The sequence below is a fragment of the Leuciscus leuciscus genome, assembly GCF_965113295.1.
Source record: "Leuciscus leuciscus genome assembly, chromosome: 11".
NCBI classification, from domain to species: Eukaryota; Metazoa; Chordata; class Actinopteri; order Cypriniformes; family Leuciscidae; genus Leuciscus; species Leuciscus leuciscus.
Window position 1 is genome coordinate 4,641,447 of NC_138735.1, and position 17,141 is coordinate 4,658,587.

At 37.3% G+C, this 17,141-nt stretch overlaps 2 protein-coding genes and 1 long non-coding RNA gene across 3 annotated transcripts in view; 2 read left to right on the plus strand and 1 right to left on the minus strand.

Moving 5' to 3' along the window:
• Positions 1-17,141, plus strand: part of LOC309509533 (NACHT, LRR and PYD domains-containing protein 3-like) — a 643,973-nt gene that overhangs the window by 189,137 nt on the left and 437,695 nt on the right. The gene's annotated exons all lie outside the window — the stretch shown is intronic.
• The window catches only part of LOC309509553 (NLR family CARD domain-containing protein 3-like), a 125,054-nt gene that overhangs the window by 44,675 nt on the left and 63,238 nt on the right, over positions 1-17,141 (plus strand). The gene's annotated exons all lie outside the window — the stretch shown is intronic.
• On the minus strand, positions 6,698-7,384 carry LOC309509631. The gene is made up of 3 exons (XR_014209953.1): positions 7,347-7,384; positions 7,133-7,209; positions 6,698-7,025 (listed from the first exon to the last, which is right to left on the minus strand). It is a non-coding gene; the product is annotated as an uncharacterized lncRNA (long non-coding RNA).

Genomic DNA, 17,141 nt, shown 5'->3' on the forward strand with positions numbered 1-17,141 from the left:
CATTTTCTAAATATTACGATATTAAAACTTTTCAAATCAATAATACTTAATGAATATATAAAGTGATGCAGTAAACAATATTTGGAGCACAGAAAAAAATGTTTTGCACAAAAATTTGTGCACGTTCTACGCAATGCTACGTGCTGCAGCGTTCTGAAAGCTGCCAGTTTACACCAATGAGATGAAATGGGACGGTGTATAGCAACAACTCTGTACTTCCATTCCAATTTTTGACTTTTCAACAATGTTTTTTTTTACAGTTGGATATCATTTGTAGCATCATAAAATACAACGAGGACAGAGATAGTGAGAATCTTTTTATTTTTTTTATTTTTTTATTGCAAGATGTACATAAATTGGGATCACAAACAGGGAAAACAAATAAACAAACAAACAAACAACCAAAACAAAACCAATACAGTCAGGAACTGACAGATGCGTGCGTTTGTGTGTGTGCGTGTGTGCATGTGTGCGTGTAAAGGTAACTGGGTGGACGTGTCACAGTACATACTTTGAAGAACAAGAGATAGATGAAAAAAAAAAAAAAGGAAGATAGTGAGATACTGACTACAGCTGCATTTCTAGTAGTGATGAAACTGAGAAATTGTCACATTTCCCTAATTCACTGCATTGTTCTCGGTTAAGGCTGTTGTTTTCTAAGGTCAATGTTTGCCAGCTCTTAGAAGTTGAAAATCTGACACTTGAGTACTGAAATTGTGGATATGTGTAAGTAATGTATAAGTTAATAAATATCTATGTAATGAAAATTCTTTCTTTTTTTAATTATTTTGGACAAGATTAAATATTAAGAAATGTTCCTTAATGGTAAACATGTTTTATTAAATCCATATCTTTTTGTTTGTTTAAAATAAATCATTTCAATTAATTTGTATTTTTAAAAATGAGAAATAATTGTATAATTAAATGTATATCTATTTGATTGGAGAAAACAAATAATGTCTAATACATATTTCTTAAATGGGATTTTTTATTATATTAAATCTATATATTTTTGTTTAGATCAAAAACAGAATTTAAATGAATTGACTTTCTTCAATAAGAAAAATATACTTTGTGCCAAGGTTTAGAAAATACATAGAAAATATTGGTTAGGGCAAGTTATTTATTTTTCATTGGCTCAAGTTATAAAATATAGATGTGAACCCTACATTTTTTTTTAAGTGGATGAATGAAAACCTTTTTTTCAGTGTGTGTGTGTGTATTGTTTTGGAAATATTTTTCTTTCTATATATAGATATGTAAACTGTATATTTATTTATTTGTCAATGACAACACACATTAATTAGCACATTAGGCTAATATGGATTTATTCCCATGGAAATTCTTGGCTCTAAGAATATATATTTGTAAATCTCATCAAAAGACAAAATTAAATGTTAAAACTAAATTCACTGTAAATATAATCTTAATTTGAGTTTCATAAACTCGGCGTTGCGTTTGAAATCCGAATTTTATTATTCTCCATTTTTTCAATCAATACATATTACATAGCGAAAATAACCTGCTGAAAGAAGCAGTTTTTTTGACAAGAGACATCGTTATGTTTCGCTCCTCTGTCTGCGCTTCAGAGAGCCTCTAAAGCCGCTAAACGTAGGCCTATGGAAAGTTGCAACCCAGAGTCCAGTGAAACCTGCAGTACCTGCACATGTCCACTTGATGGCGAAGTCTGTCAAGAAACCCCAAACATAATACTTCCATCAAATCTGAACACAAGGTGACAGTAAAGTCATGAGATATAGTTCAAATGCTTTTCATGTAAGTCCATAAACTAGTCTTAATTGTACTTTATCATAATCTCTCAGATGTTTTATTAATTTAGTGTTTATAACTTTATTAAAAAAGCCTGTTTATACTGATAGTGGCTTAATTGCTGGCAACAGCAAACAGTCTACAGTTACATAAGGAAATATTACTTGGTGGAATTATTCTTTTTGGATATTATTAATAAAAATGATTTATTTATCATTTTTATTCCTATTGCTGTTGTTGACATGTGTAGCTTATTTCTTTAAGGGTTGAAATACAAATAAATAAACTGACAAGGCAAACAAAAAGTTTTTCCCTCTTGAAGAGATAGTTCATCATCATTCACTCAAACACTCATGTTGTTCCAGACCTCAATTACTTTATTCTGTCAAACACACAAAAAAAAAACAAATAAAATAAAATAATAATTATAATAATTAATCAGTTTTTTCCCCTTCATGTAGTAGAAGTCAATGGTAACCAAACCGGTTTGCTTTATCAACATTCTTCCCAATATCTTTATATATATAATGACTGAGCATCCTGGATTGGATCCTGTTTGTTTAAACGTGTATTCTCTTCAGAATGCATACATTTATCGAGCCGACTATGGAACCTTACCCTGGTATTCCAGAGTTCTCGCGAGAGCACAAGTTGAATTTGCTCAGCGAGTTAGATTTAGGTCTGGATTTCCAGGCTGTGTGGTGATGAGGGTTCGCCGTGAGTTTCCAGATGATCAGGGCAGATATGTTGGTTTCCTACCAGCTGATGATTGAATCTGGACACCATGGTGGAAATGACCTCCTCCTTGTCTGGCCGCTCATACTCCGCACAAAGGTCTGATAGTATGGGTATCTTAAGTACCTCATCCATGTATGGAGCAGGGTCCACAAAAACATGCTCAAATATTAGGTCCTGCAGGTCATCTAGGTACTCTGTGCTATAAAACAAAATGTATTTATAAATGTATATCCTGTTGATGATGTTGCTTGTGCACGACCAGCATTTTCATTGTAATAAAATGCAGCCAGGTTTAGTCTGCAAGTGCACAGACACAATTCAGGAAAATAGCCTATAGTGATGTAAAGTTATTTTAACAGCAGTTAAATTACCTGCACAACATTCCAAGAAATGGGAACACTGTTACGTCAGAAACGAGGACACAATGTGCAAGTAAAAAGCTTTTATTTAATAGTCAATGATGATGATGATGATGATGATGATGATGATGATGATGATGATGATGAATAATCCGGGTGATGCAGGCGGTGGCACAGGGACTTTGATGGTCAGACACGGAGTGATGGATGAAGTGCAGCGTGCTCTGATGAGTGATGACGTGATCCAGACATGAAACGTAATCCAACAAAGACGCGAAACCGGAACACAGGAACTCAAGACGGGACACGAGGCACGGGAACAGGATCAGACAACACAGAGACTTCATGCAACGATCTGACAAAGGAGATGAGAAAGTGGTGAGCATTTCTAGGAGATGAGATGAGTGGCAGCTGGTGATGATGAGTGATTGCAGCTGGATACTGATCAACCGTAACGATCCGGACACACACACTCACACACATGTAAACAACAAGGCACGAGACTAGAGAGAGACATTGGATCTATGAACCGTGACAAACACCAAATTTTTGGGGGCAAACCGTAGAATGTCACTATGAAATGACTCCAAAGATGAAGTCTGGTGATGTGGACTTAGTTTGGTGATGTCCTTCAAAATCCGCGTGTTTGTCATCACTTTCTCCAGCTTGTAGAATGCCTGAGTTCCTATGAGAAATGATACAAAAATTGCATTAATTACAACTAATAACTTTAATTTTAGGTTATTTACACTTCGACTAACAGTCCCCCTTTTTTTTTCTTTTTTTTTACATGTCGTGTTGCCTAAAAATAATATTTGTTTACAGTATCATACTGGCAACAAGCCACTTGTTTCTATCTCTGCTTCCCTTTAGATGATGTAGACGAGCAGGAAAGTTTGGATCCTCTGTGTATGTTCCTGACATGGTTCAGAATCGATTTCCATTTTGCCACTCTTTCTGGTCCAGTGGTTGAAGATGATGCAGTCCAGTAAATGTGGTTTTTAATGCTTCTCTGCCATTTCCGTAATTTTTCACAAGTCTTTCATCTTGGAAATGTTTTCAAGTTTCCTCACAATCCCTGTAAATAAAAATATAGACAAGCATTTTACTGCTGAGAATAAATACAGTGATGTTCACAGTTTGCCAGTACTAAATATTTGTGATATGCCTATAAACTGTCACAATTTCTTAATTTTCACATTAAACCCACTTATAAATCTATGTTATTGAATTTGTACGATTTATAATGAATAAAACCTTTTTCGATGTGCCACACATCATAAAACTGGTTGATGTTATGTTCTCTGAGGCCATAATTGGGGGGAACTGCTCCTTCACTTCTTCTATGACCATCATGGTCCACTACCATATCAATCCCCACCGTGATCGCCAAGTGCAACATGTGTTGTGCAACACACATACAAGGTCTAAACCTGCGACAAACTGATAATCAATAGGCTACAGAATATCTCATTGTTATTATATATCCAAACGAGAACTGTTTTGATCAACTCCCAAAAGTTAGAAGTTAAGTGCACTGAAATACCATTCTAATTACTAGTAAATAGTAATACCTTTACAAGAAGCCTATTGCCTATTTCAGGGTTTTCCTGGCTCAAAATGAGGCGCAGGTGGTAAAATCATAATAATGTATTTTAATAATAAGATAATAAAAATGTGTATTTTTTTGTAGATCATCATATAGCCTAATGTGTTTTCCACCATTTTTTCTGTTGGTGGAGCTTGGTACCTCTAGGGGGGTCCGGGGGGCATGCCCCCCATAAGAAAATGTTGTACATTTTAAAGATAAATTCATTAATCTGGTGCACTTTGAGTCGCCCGAATCCACTATTAAGGCGAGACACGGCAGGCAAAAACAAAGATTTTTCATGCAGTGGTTGTCATAATGACTGGATACGAGACAGGAAGCAATTGCAAGTGATTTATTCAGATAGTGCAAACAACAGTCCAACTGTGCAACAGTGCAAGCCGATGGGAAGAGTGACGCAGGGACTTCGATGGTCAGGATCCGTGAAGAAGTGCAGTGAAGGTGACGGTGAGACAACGGGTGAATCCACAACGAAGACTTGGAACAGGAACACAAGGCAGGAACTGGGAACAGGAACACAAGGCAGGAACTGGGAACAGGAACACCAACACGAACGACATCAAACAACGATCTGACAAGGATGATAGAACAACGGTAAGTATTTAAGGAGTCATGATATTGCTTGCAGCTGGTGATGAGATGATGATCAGCTGGAGCGGATCAAGTGATGTCATACACTCACGCCCACAACACACGCGCTCACACAACAACATAAACACAAGACTAGAAGGAACAGAGAATACATCTACCGTGACAGTGGTCAGTTTTGAGATTTTGGGCTAGTTTACTCCTTCAATATGTGTTCTTTCAAGCTGCTATAAAGAAAACGTTGAAAATATACATTAAGATGTTTATTTTATTACATTTTGTTTACTTGCGGCAGTAAGTTTCTCCCGAATTTACCAAGAAGTTATCATTCCCACACGACACGCCGAGATCCGTCTGTTTACTGAAGTCTGTCATGACCGGGATCGCTGTAAAGCTCTGAGTCTCCTGCTCTGTAACCCAAATATGGGCATTTCCTTTCTATCAGTAACCAATGGTGAATGTCCAAAGGGGGATTTAAAGCTAACGACGAAATCTCATTTAGAGCTATTTAACTCTTTAACTGCCGTTTTCTCAAAATGAGTTTTTTGTCATTCTCCAGTAGAAACATCTCAGCCTGTGTAGCACCTGTGTACACCAAACTCTCCAGTTATACACTTAGCAGTATTCTGAAGATATTTTCGGAGGGATTTGTTAATAAATCATTCCTGGCCTGATTTATGTGACATTTAAAAAAAAAAAAAAAGGTGAAAATCGATTTTTTAAGGCTATGGACAGTATATTTTAATTTCCTAGGTAATGAAAGCATATATCCTGAAATCCCTCCGAGTTTTTATTTTCATCTTGTGTGTAAACAAAATGAAAAAATAATTTTGCATCTGGCTTTATCATATGTTCAGATCTATCTACCGAAAATATATGCAAAATCGTACATATTTAATGAGATAATGCCTCATTTGCATAATTAAACATATACATTTCTAAAACTTGTAATACATTTTTTTATATACTTGTGTAAGTAATCAACTGAGGAAGTTTCATGGTGATATCTATTATTTAAACATTTTACCCTATTCACCTGTAGAGTCTCGCCTTAAAAATAAAAAATCCACCCACAAACCGCCTATATTCTTTGATTTAGATCTGCATCTGATCATCACATTACAATTATTCAAATTCTTAGTGTTAAGCATGATAATATGGTAACATCACACTGAAGTAGGCTGATTTAAAATTAACATTTATTTAAAATAAAAGTTCTTCTTTTGGCAAAATTACATTTCCTTAATAACCTAAACAGAGGCTTTACTCCCTTCAAGCTTAAATTGTCAATGTTTCATTACATCACTGTTTGAAAACACTCAGAATCATTTTTGTACCTTTATAAAGGGCATTTTCCCCTAATTTTATTAAATGTATGCTCCATCTTTCATTTCAAATTCTTAAATTTGATAAATATATTCAATTAAAATAATTAGACACTAGGCTGTTACCAATAAAATTAAATCATTTACATTGAAAAATTATAACTATTAAATTAGATTATTTTAAATATTTTTGAATATACAAATAAGGAATGTTGAAAAGAATGATACTTTATGAAACTAGCGTTTTATCATTCAACGTTGACACTTGCTTGAGAAGGTGAAGTCGTTCTCTATCTCAGTTGCTTCTGGCCACGGTGGTTAAAAATGGTACGGTCCACAATAGGGGTGTCTGAAATCGCTTTACATTAAAATGTTCCTACAGTGAAATTAGGAGTTGACTTGTATTGTAACTGTAATTATATTTTTTCACAATATCAGAAAAATTATCTGACCCCCCCAAAACTGATATTTCTGTCCCCTACTGGGTCTTCATTGGGGGGTATAGTACCCCCCAGTACCCCCTGTAATTCGGCGGTCAGTTACAATACACTCCAGAGTAACACCACGAGCTTCCAACAGGGCAAGGCTCCTCTGTAATCCTTTTTCCATGTGGTAGCTTCCTCCCACTTCGTTACTCTGAAATAGACAAGTATAGGGAACGAAACAATCAACTTAGACAAACCAGAAGTTTTAAACTTCTCAAAATGTAATTTTTTTAAATAGTGATATTTCTTCTCTCCCACCTGAACCAGCTGTGTGTCCACAACGGTGTTGGTCTGAAGGTCCATCAATGTATAGCTTCCAAACTTTGCAGAGTGGCCTTTGAAAGTAATATTACACAAAGCATTATTACCACGAGTGCATTGAATTCAGTTAGATACTACCTATGCATGTTATGCTTCATGATCCGGAAAATACCCGAGCATCCATGCATCCTTCTTATTTACAACTATGTACCTGGTGAGTCAGCCCTCATGTCACCTCCAACGATGACCCTTTCCCTTTCACTCAGGCGATCTAGCGTCTCATTTTGCTTGAGCACTAAGAAACAAAAACTCGTACTGGTTAACAAATATTAAATACAAAAGTAACAAAATATAATAATAATAAAATTCTGAACCAGGGGTGTTAAACTCAGTTCCAGAAGGATCAACAGGCATACTTGAACTTTTTTGATGAGCCTTAGAGAGTTGATTAGCTGCCTCAGGTGTGTTTAATAATGATTAGAGGTAAACTCTGCAGTGCTGTGGCCAACAAGGAACTCAGTTTGACACCCCTGTTCTAAAACAAATGCACAGTTTTGAAACTTACGACATGTCTGCTGTCTCCGTTAAAGTTGTGTCCGTCTCTGCTGGATCAAATGTATAATCTTGCTCTTCAGGTGCTACTACAGATGATGTGTCCATTAGGGTTTCTTCGTCATCCTCTTCCTCCAGTTCCACACGAGGTCTCTTTGATGGCCACTTTATAGGTGTAGAGGTCCTAAATATTAAAAGGTCCCATGACATGCTACTTTTTGTAGGCTTTAATATAGGCCTTAGTGGTCCCTAGTACTGTATCTGAAATCTCTTCCCAAAAATTCAGCCTCGGTGCAGAATTATAGCCACTACAAGCCAGTCCCAGAATGAGCTTCCTTCAGACAGGCCGTTTCGGTGTCTGTAGCCTTAAATACTAATAAGGAGGAGAAAGGTGGCGCAAGGTGGAGGGTGGGTGTGGCCTTGACCATCTTGCGCAACGGTACCGTGGCGTGCATGTTTACGTTGGATATTGCAATGGCACGAAGACACGCAGTCTTTCAAGCATTTCAGTTTGACCCAGAATCTGATCCAGATGGAGAAGCAACGGATGAAGAAGTTGCAACTCAGCGGCTCCAGCAGGACGTTTCCGAATGGTTAGTTTAAAATATTATGTCTGGATACAGTACTTTATTCGGATGGTTTACAGTTATTATCATGTAGCTAATGCTAACCTACTGTTGCCTTTTCATGAGAGATCTGTAACGTCTGTATTTATCTTATTACAATTACATCAAGCTCTGCGATCTTGAAATGCGGATATCGATCGCGCGCGCCATATAACCAACAGGAAAACGGTTATCCAAATAACAAAGAAGTGTACAACACTCGCGTAACAGTGTGTGTATTCACACACATAAACTGCATAGCTGCATAGCTAATGTTACAGCCACATTCTACGTGTAACAATCTAGGTAACCATAAACAGTAAAGCAACACACTTATATATCATTAGTTGACTTACTTGTCCGAGGTGTGTAGCTGAGCCAAAGAGAGTGATCCAGACTTTAGTTTCAGACGTTCAGCAAGCCCAGCTCTGTATTTGACCCTTCGGTGTTCATTTGTACATCCAATTATTGAGCAATTATTATGCTTCGCTCGCTCAAAAGCCATAATATCTCTCGTGGACAAACTAAAATCGCGCGCGCGCGTTCCTACTTCCTAGCGCATTTTCTCATGGGCGGAAAATATTCTCTGGGCGGGCAAAGCAGAGACAGGGGAGGTAACATTTCCTCCTTATGACGTCATAAAGAGGAGATTCAAGATCAGCGTGTATGAGCCTCCATTTTCTCAAAGGCAGAGAAAGATAGCAAAAGCTCGATTTACACCGATTGAAATTTCTAGAAACTTGGGGACCATATACAGGCTAGGGGAACTCATATTAATGTTAAAAAACCTCAGAAAGTGAAAATTTCATGTCATGGGACCTTTAAACCAGCTGCTGGTGACAAACTGTCAATGTCTGAAACTGTATCTGTCGTCTGGACACCTGTAATATACAAAGTAGTTGTGTGTTACTGTTATGTGACACTTGTTGTGTAACAAGACTAGTTATAGGTCCTCTGTATAAGCAGTATCATATAATACATAAACATACCTGAACTCCTGTAGCGAACATGAAACGTCTTCATTGATGACTGAGTACCAACAGACTTGGTCAGCGGTTTTGCGTCTGTCTGGCAAGCAACATCTCTGGTTTGGCTGCTCTGTTCTGATGTGCTGTCCTTAACAAATAAAGATTCCACTATCAGCGTGATAAAAAAATAACAACATAGCTGGACTCATGGTGCTATCACAAACTTTATAAGTCTAACATGTTATTATGAACTTGACAAATTCAAAGGCAATTTGGAAAACCAACGCGTAATACATACTTCTAGATGTGTAGCTGGATCACGAACAGTTGGCACTGCTACATCCTTCAGGAGCCATTTTTTTGCAAAACCTGCTTTATACTGAGCCTCATTCAAAAAGCTGTCCGGTGTAAAATGATTGGCGCAGACATAAACAAATTTTGGTAGAGTTGAGGGAGCATTTTCTTCAAAAACAAACTTAATCCACCTCGTCTTCAGCGGTTCAGATTTCGGGAGTAAATAGAGAGAGGCTATGTGGATTATTACATCCAGCCCAACGCTTGGGAGACATTCTCGTCAGTGCAGCGATGGCGGATGTGATGCCCGGAGAAACATCTGTGGAAGCAGTTTTCCAGGATCTGGAGCAGCCTGAGGATGGAACATTTCAGATATCAAAAACTGTTTTTGTTTTATTTATTTTTTTATAATATTAATGATCAATGTCAGTGGTCACATCAAATTGTTACTTTGGTTTCACTTTATTTTGGTCCCTTTAAGACATTCTATAAGTCTATAAGAAACATTGCACCTACATGTCTACTAACTCTCATTAGAGTATTAGTAGAGTATTAGTAGACTTATAGTCAGTAGAGTGTCTGTTGCTAGATCCATTGTTTTATTTAAAAAAATGTCAGCGCTGGTCGAGAAAATAATATTATAATGGGGGAAATAATTTTAATATTCTGTAAAAACAAGCCTTATTTTTTAGTGGAAAACAAGATAATACTTTTTAAAATAATGTTGGAGAAATAATGATTTACCATTATTATATAGTATCAAGCGCTATATAAATGAAGGTGATTTGACTATAACAAGAACATTACAATGAACACAAATTTGAAAATCTCACTACAAATAATGCAGAATTTAAGACAAAAGATAATAATCCTACTCTGCTTGTTACACTTCCACACACCTGAAACTGATCGAGTGAATCTCCTCAGCTTCTCCAATCTAGCGTTGTGTACGAACAAACCATTGATGTTGTAACATCTGCTCTAAGCTGGGGCGTTCAGCTGGATCGCGAGCTAGACACTGTCCAATCAGATCCCTGCAGTCTGTACACATTTTAATAAGGAGAGAGCTGGTTAGTCATGACCATGTGACCTGGCATTTTTGAAAACAGCGATGCTCTCGGTGTACGTTGAGCTACAGTATATATAAAAATTCTGACACACTACAACCTTTAACTTTCTGTACAACTCGTTTGCTTTATGTGTGTTTATCCATGTTATCATCATTATTCACTCACGTTTGGATAAGTTGGGGTTCTGAAATGTAACTTCGGCTTGTGTGATTTCCGTTCTATTACAAAAAGGAAGACATGTGTTCGACAACTCGTACAGCACCACTCCTAGAGACCAGACGTTTGCTGGGACGGCGTGGAATCGAGGTTCTGTAAAGACTTCAGGTGGGCAGTAATCCGGAACTCCTGTAAGGAAGACATTTGCACATTGTTGAGCTTTTTTTTTTAAAGCATCATCAAAAAATTTGTAAGTCACTACCTTCAGGTTTCCACACTCCCAAAATGCTCACCCCTGTATCTGTTTCTCTCGTAGCCTTCACTACTAAACAGCTGACCGCAGCCAAAGTCTATCAGCTTGAGATCTAGCGTGTCTTTCTCAAACAGGACATTCTGTGGATGAATGTCACTATGGAAAACACCATGATGGATGCAGTGTAGCACTGCCCGCACAGCCTGTCTCATGACGACCCGTGAGAACCAGTCACTCCAAGGTTGACGATAGATTATGTCAAACAAGCTCTCGCAGTGCCCCGGATACTCCATAACCAGAGTGAATTCTTTAGGATGTTCAAACCACTCGTACAGTTGTATGACGAAGGGGCTTATGGGTTCTAGCCTCATCATCATCAGCAGCGCCACTTCTGTGACGAGAGGTTTGGGATTCCCAGGCTAGAGAGAAGAAGCAGACAGAAGGTTAGCTGGGTAAAAATCTGAAGAAAACATCATTTTGAAATGTACTATTCTTTGATCTTTTTAGATGCGTTCAAAAGAGCCTTTTCAGCTCAAAGTTATTTGGTGCCTCTAGGCTTATTTGTTGATCACATTTATACCTAATGCTTCCTACGGGTGTATTAACTACAGTAATCTGCACTTAAACAACTCAATACACATTCAGGTTTTGGCCAACTTACAATATAAAGATAACGATAATTGGCACTCTTGAGCATCCGCTTGATGGCAACCTGCACAAAAAAAACACAAAAAAAACAGTTTCAATAACAGTAACAGTTTTCAAGCACCTGGCTTTGTATTAAGTATTAAACCATCTGTAAATTGTTTTAAATGTGTTTTGATGCATGCAAGAGCAAAATGTTTGTGCAATTCAGTAAGATTTACCTTTTTGCCATCAAATTTGCGTGTTCCCAGGAACACTCTGCCAAATCCTCCGGATCCAATTAACTGTTCCACGTTATAGAGAGACTCAAAGGACTCTGAAAAACAAACAGAAAAATATGAGACAATTATTAGCTTGCTAGATTCATTGTTTTATTTGAAAAATATCAGTGCTGGTCGAGCAACAGTAAATGTGATCGGACGTGTTAAAAACTTGACTCAGTTATGCATGAAATAGCTAAATCTCTATCTGTAGACTTTGCACTGCCAAGCCTTATTTCAGTCTCACCTGTTGAGCTCTCGTTCACAGGAGAAGCCTCCACGGCACCCTGAGCAGTTCGGCCAGTTGATGTCTCTGTTGGCTCGACAGGAACTTGACCCGGCAGCGGAGGACACAGAAACCCTTCGAGGCTGTTGGACCTGGACAAACTCTTTTCGCTTGGGCTCTCCCATCCATCGCCACTCCTGCTCCCCTCGACGCTGTCCGAGCCTCGGCTGCACAGATTGAACGACTCTCTACTTCCTCTCTCGACATGGGCCTCAGGGGGGGGTGAGGACCAGGGTGAGGACCAAGCTGAGGATGGCGTGATGCCCGGAGAGGAATCTGTGGAAACAGTTCTCCGGGATCCGGAGCGGCCTGATGATGGAACATTTCAGATATCAAAAACTGTTTTTACTATTATTTATTATATTAATTATCAATGTCAGTGGTCACATCAAATTGTTACTTTGGTTTCACTTTATTTTGGTCCCTTTAAGACATTCTATAAGTCTATCAGAAACACTGCACCTACATGTCGACTAACTCTCAATAGAGTATTAGTAGAGTATTAGTAGACTTTATTTAAAAAATGTCAGCGCTGGTCGAGAAAATAATTTTATAATGGGGGAAATCATTTTAATATTCTGTAAAAACAAGCCTTATTTTGAGTGGAAAACAAGATAATACTGTTTAAAATAATGATGGAGAAATAATGATTTACCATTATTTGGCTTGACGCCGGAGTGATCTGAACCAGGTGACGATGATGGTTCAGGAAAAAAAGGCTCCACAACAGTCACAGCATCACTGGAAGAGCTGCTGAAAACACCCTTCGTATCCTCCAAGATACATTCTGGAGCTTTTTCTGAAATGAAGAAAAAACAAATGAAAACAACTATTAGACCCATCTCTGACGTCAAATTAAGCAATGACATAATGATATAACTTACATTTTACTATTCAAATCTTAATAGTGTAACAAAGTCTCTGCTTAATATCTGCAAACTCTTTATTGTGATGCTCCTCCAACAGACATTCAGTTGTCTATAAGTAACATTGCACCTACATGTCGACTAACTCTCAGAGTATTAGTAGAGTATTAGTAGACTGGTAGGGTTTAGGGCTGGGACAACGCGTCGAAGTCATCGATGACGTCGATGCAAAAAATACGTAGACGCAAAATATGCGTGTCGATTCGTCGACCTGTTTTCATTTCTCTAAAAAACGTGTGCAAATTACTTGACAGTGTGTACCTTAAGTGCGCTGATACGCGATGGCCATCATTCTATCCATCCAGGGGTTTTCCTGCATTGAATTTTTTGGGGGGCGGCCGCCAAAGCCTTATTTGATCGGTGAGTGATGTAGAATAGAATGACTGACTGCGCTTGACAGGGCGCATATAAGTACGAGAGAGAGCGCCGGCCGCGCACGCGCGCACTCACCGTCTTCAAACAACACGAGCGCTGTCTTGCTCTCTCTCTCTCCCTCGTGCATATTAATCAAAATCATTAGACACGATAGAAAAAGGGCGGAAGACCAAAGTTTCACGTGGAGCATTCGGAGATTTTTTTCTCTTGAATTACCGCGGAGTGTGAATTGTGGTAAAAAATAAACTGCCGGGATAATCACACAACGCTTGCCGTAGGCTACACGTCCACTAATGACACGTCCGATTCGCGAACTAATGACTCATTTGAACCGATTCACTTCAATGAATGGTTAAAACAACTGATCTGTCCAACACTGAACTCACGAGGCGTCTGAATCGGTGTATAACAAATCGGTAACACTTTACAATAATGTTCCATTTATTAAATTCTAGTTAAGTACTTTTTTTTATTAGTATTTTTATTTATTTTTTAAGAAAAAGGTGAGTGGCAGAGTGTATTACTATACGTTGTTGTTATTTTTATGTGAATGAAGAATTAAAATATGCACTTTTTTCAGTAAGCTAGGACTATGCGTTTTCAACATAAATGTTCAATTCTGTTGGTTCAGGAAGGACGCCATGACAGGCTGCTGGCTCCCACTGTTCATTTATATTTATTTTTTGTTGGAAAAGCACTCTCTGTATTAGCTTAAAGCCCTCAAGTTTACATTGGTTACTGTATTCTTTCAATTGCTCTAAACAAGTATTTTGGGTGACCTTTTTATTTTTTTATTGAATACTAGACATCAAGTTGTTGTTATTTTCATCTGAAAGAAGAACTTTTTTTTCAGTAAGCTAGGCCCTATGTGTTCAGTAAGCTTGTTTCAGTAAGCTAGGCCCTATGTGTTCAGTGAGCTTGTTTCAGTAAGCTATGTGTTTTCAAGGCTTTAAGGTTTTATTGAATGCTAGACATCAAGTTGTTGTTATTTTCATCTGAAAGAAGAACTTTTTTTTCAGTAAGCTAGGCCCTATGTGTTCAGTAAGCTTGTTCCAGTAAGCTAGGCCCTATGTGTTCAGTAAGCTTGTTTCAGTAAGCTATGTGTTTTCAAGGCTTTAAGGTTTTATTGAATGCTACCTCTGACTAAGAATGCATTACTATGCACTTGTATAGTCTTTTATTTTGGAATTTTAAGAGCAATAAACATATATTGCAATGTTAAGGAATTCATGTTTTTTTCATTCAGATATGTAAATTAACATGTATAAATTGCTATTAGTCAATTAATGGGGATTGGGGAGATAATCGATAATCGAATCGAATCGGACTGGAAAAATGAATCGTTAGATTAATCGATGCATCGAAAAAATAATCGCTAGATTAATCGTTTTAAAAATAATCGTTTATCCCAGCCCTAGTAGGGTTAGAATAAGTTGACATGTAGTTGAAAAGTTACTTATAGTCAGTAAAGTGTCTGTTGCTAGATCCATTGTTTTATTTAAAAAATGTCAGCGCTGGTCGAGAAAATAATTTTATAATGGGGGAAATAATTTTAATATTCTGTAAAAACAAGCCTTATTTTGAGTGGAAAACAAGATAATACTGTTTAAAATAATGATGGAGAAATAATGATTTACCATTATTTGGCTTGACGCCGGAGTGATCTGAAGCAGGTGACGATGATGGTTCAGGAACAGGATCTGCTGGAGGAATAAAAGGCTCCACAACATTTCTTGAGCTGCTGAAAAAACCCTTCCAGCGCTTCTGGAAACGACCAGGTTTCTTCATACGTTCTGGAGCTTTTTCTGAAATGAAGAAAAAACTAATGAAAACAACTATTAAACCCATCTCTGACGTCAAATTAAGCAATGACATAATGATATAACTTACATTTTACTATTCAAATCTTATCTGTAAAGTTACAAATCTAAAGTAATGGGAATTGTTCACGCTATCCACCTGACTTCTGCTTAATGCCTGCATAAATGTCCCAACATATTATTTCACAATATTAATATTCTTCTTGTAATGGTAAAGATCATATGGGCCATATCTAAATATAGATATATTTTATTAAACACATTTATTAAATGCATAGCAATGTCTTATTTATGACATAACTGACTCTGTAATACTCGGCACGACAGCCATTTTGACAATTTTGCATGTTTTTGACAATTCAAGAGAAATAAGTGGTGAAATTGAATTCTTTTCTGGATCGTATGCTGTCTGTGAAGCGGCTTTCTGTGCGTGTGTTTCTGGTGTGTGTCAGACAGCCATCGAGCTCATGCCTTATTGAGAACATTTTGCTAACATTCCCACTCAATTAAGAAAACATTATTTCTAAATGTTCCCTGAACGTTCAAAACATCCCGTTTTTTCAACGTTTCAAAAATGTTTTATCTTGGTTAAAGGAACATTCTATTTTATAATTTTTCATTATTGGAACGTTACTTTTGAATGTTCTCGGAATGTTCCGAAAATGTCAGATGAATGTTGGAAAAAATTGGTTTCACTTTATTTTGGTCCCTTTAAGACATTCTATAAGTCTATAGGGGAATTATCACCCTACGTCACACGGCGTCACGCAGGTTCTACTGCGCATGTCGGGACCAAAAGTGGTCAAAAAAATATGCGGAGAACATTACGAAAATTAAATATAAAATGTTTTAAATCGAGCTATTAGTATTATTCTTATCCGTATCCGTGTAAGGATCAGCTGTTAAACGGGTCTTTCTGCAACCACGATGCGCACGCATCCCGGATGTTTACAAACCTATAATTGGTCTATAAGTAACACTGCACATGTCTACTAACTCTCATTAGAGTATTAGTAGAGTATTAGTTGACCGTTAGGGTTAGATGTTAATGTTGGAGAAATAATGATTTACCATTATTTGGCTTGACGCCGGAGTGATCTGGAGAAGGTGACGATGGTTCCGGAATAAAAGGCTCCACAACAGTCACAGCACTACCGGAACAGCAGCTGAAAAGTCCCTTCGTAGCCTTCCAGATCCTGAGCCAAAGACGTTCTGGAGCTTTCTCTGAAATGAAGAAAAAACGAATGAAAACAACTATTAGACCCATCTCTGACGTCAAATTAAGCAATGACATAATGATATAACTTACATTTTACTATTCAAATCTTAATAGTAAAATGCTCCTCCCAACAGACATTCAGTTGTCTACAAGTAAAATTGCACCTACATGTCTACTAACTCTCATTAGAGTATTACAGGGTACCTGCACAATTTTTAAAGTCAAATTTAAGGCTTTTTAAGACCTTTTTAAGACCTGAAGAAATCAAAATGAATACCGTACATTAGGGGTGCGCAATATTGACAAAAATATGTCTCGATATTTTCAACGTTTTGTCGATAATAATTAGATGATATTTTAAAATTATTTAATGATTTACTGTACAGTTTTTTAATGTTTTAATTAAAGAATACTTTAAATATGAAACTAAAACCACCAGTAGGTGGCGGCAAGTCACTGTCTTAATAAGCGAGTTGTTGGAGTCATTTATTCAACCGATTTGTTCAAACCATAGATATTATATAGAGACTAGATGCCCTATTGGCCGCTGGGCACTGAGAAATGTGGCCGCCATCTT